Source organism: Colossoma macropomum, unplaced genomic scaffold (assembly GCF_904425465.1).
Source record: "Colossoma macropomum unplaced genomic scaffold, Colossoma_macropomum, whole genome shotgun sequence".
Classification (NCBI taxonomy): domain Eukaryota; kingdom Metazoa; phylum Chordata; class Actinopteri; order Characiformes; family Serrasalmidae; genus Colossoma; species Colossoma macropomum.
The window spans coordinates 5,870,562-5,873,260 of record NW_023494804.1 but is presented as its reverse complement, the minus strand read 5'-3'; positions in this window follow the sequence as shown (position 1 = coordinate 5,873,260).

Below are 2,699 nucleotides of genomic sequence, written 5' to 3'. Positions count from 1 at the left end.
ATCCTGCTTTTGTTTTATACTATTGACTCCGCTTGAAGCATCTCATGCAATGCAATAATACATCATTAAATATTATTTACACTACACAGTCACTTCATCTACCATCTTAAAAACACAGAGATGTTTTGTTTATTTCACATTATTTTCTCCAGTCGTTTTAATTTTAACACTATACAATTTGGCCAGTAGGGGGAGCAGTGCACTCACTGTTCTGCCTCAAACTCCACCTACGAGCACAGCCATCACTCACAAGCTCCCTACCAAAACATCTGCACCAATAAGGGCGTGCTTCCTGTAAATAATCTGTTAAATGAGGAGCTGGTAGGCTTGCGCTTGATTTCACGCGCCGAGGCTGATTCATCATTTGTGTTCAAATCTCCACTCATTTCCACGCCGCACAAAATCAGACGCAGAGTAGTTCGCGTATAATTAAAGACTTTTTTTTACACAGCTTTGATGAATAACGGCCACTAAAACATTCCTGGACATTTTCCTTTAGAGACTCATTTGCATATTGGAGATTTCTTTGATTTCAGTATTGTGAAGACTGATATTGCGATATCAGTTACCAAGCATTATATTGTTCAGCCTTAGCATGTACCGATTCATAGAAACAAGTGCATTTTACTTGCATATTACTTTTAGATTACATAAGTTATTATGAACTAGATAGAAGTATTGAGAAACTTTTGTTTTTGTTATTTAATATAGTTCCACTGCATAAATCCACTATATTTTTGACTTTGTACTTATAAATATAAACAAAAAGTATGTAATACTTATACACAAGCATAAATATGGAAAGGGGGGAAAAGTATTCAGACACTATATAGAATAAACATGTATGTAAACATTAAAAAAGTACACATGCACATTAGATTCTACAAATTAATGCTGCACAAATAAAAACATTAGATTCTACAAATTAATGCTGCACAAATAAAAACGCTCTAGTGCATATTGCACTTGGTGTCATTATAAAAGACGTTGCCATTGACAACAAGTAGCAATCGGTGAAGGAGCTTCCTAAAGTTCTCAGGAACAACATTGTTCAACAACACTCGAATGGAAAAAGCTACAGAATCCTAGCAAACACCTTAAACATCCCCGTCAGTATTACTGGTTCGACAGTTATACACAGAGCAATAAGCGACGAACTGCACTACATTAATCTCCGTCCCTACAGCCCAGGCAAACCTCCTCTGCTAAAAAAGAAGCACAGAGGAAAATCCAGCGTTTAGACAAATCAGAACTCTTGGAATGATGTACTCTGGTCAGACCAAACAAAAATGGAACTCCTTGGCAATAATTTAGCTCATCATGTTTGGAGAAAGAAGGGTTGATCCCAAGAACACTCACAGTGAAGCATGATGGTGGCAGTATCGTGATATGGGGCTGCTTCTTTGAAAACGGTACTAGGGCATTTACATGTCATTGAAGGAAGCATGAATGGAATGATGTACCTGTAGATATTAGAGGAGAATTTAATCTCATGAGCCAAGAAGCTGAATCTGCGTAGAAGATGGACATTTCAACATGACAATGATGTTAAATATACCAAAATAAAGCCAATCCTGGTTTCTGAAAGAAACAAGAAGTGAAGTGAAGGTATATGCACGGCCAAGCCAATCTCCTGACTTGAATCTCATGGAAAATTTAAAGAGGATTTTGAAATTTCATCAGCGGGACACTCATAACCTTGGAGAACTGAAGATGGCTTGGCAAGAGGAATGTGCCAAAAATTGCAAAAAGCTAATGACTTCTTACCGTAGACATCTCAAAGCTGTAACTGCCAACAATGGCTTTGAATGTTTTCAATGTGTGGTGTCTGAATATCTTTAATATCTAAAACTACCACTATTTATGCTTGTGAATACATATTTTTAGTAGATATGGGCGATATGGCAAATAAATAATATTGTGATACTTTAAGAAATTTACACAATACATGTCACAATATTTATTTCTTCAGATGCAGAACAGAAAAAATAGAACCTACATTTTAAAAATGACTATCAAAAACGGTGTACATGATTTCTATTGAATATTTGGCACACGGTGCTGCACTAAATCCAGTTAAACAGGACTAATTTTGCTCTCTTTATAATGAAACAGGCCTCCAACAGTTGGTCAGTGTTCTACAAGTACTGATGATATACAGGATATGTTCAGAAAAGCATATCGCTGATGTTGGAACAAAACCTCATATCTCCAAAATGGTAACTTTACAGGAGAAGGAAAAAAGATACTTTACTTTTAATGTAAGTCAATGGAACCAGACTTTTTTCCACATAATTTTGGGCTTTCTTTTTATTTTTTTTATTTTTGGGGTTTCTTTTGTTTCATTCATCATGAAATTTACATAGAATGTAAATGGCAACAGGCATTTTCAACTTGTGTCAAAAACTGAAAAATGGAGATACAAGGTTTTGTTCCGACAGCAGCGATATTGTATTGTATTATGACATAATTTATCAGGATAATGATATATACTGTCATATTGCCCAGCCCTTTTCATTCATATTTATAAGTACAAAGTCAAAAGACATTATGTACATAAATTTGCTGGAGGTATATTAAATAACAAAAACATGTGTGTCTGAATACCCGTTTCCCCTCACTGTACACCCTGTTTTACCAGCACTCAGCAGTCAGTTCCTGTGAATGACTTTCATGAATGTTCATTTGTAAGTAGGTCT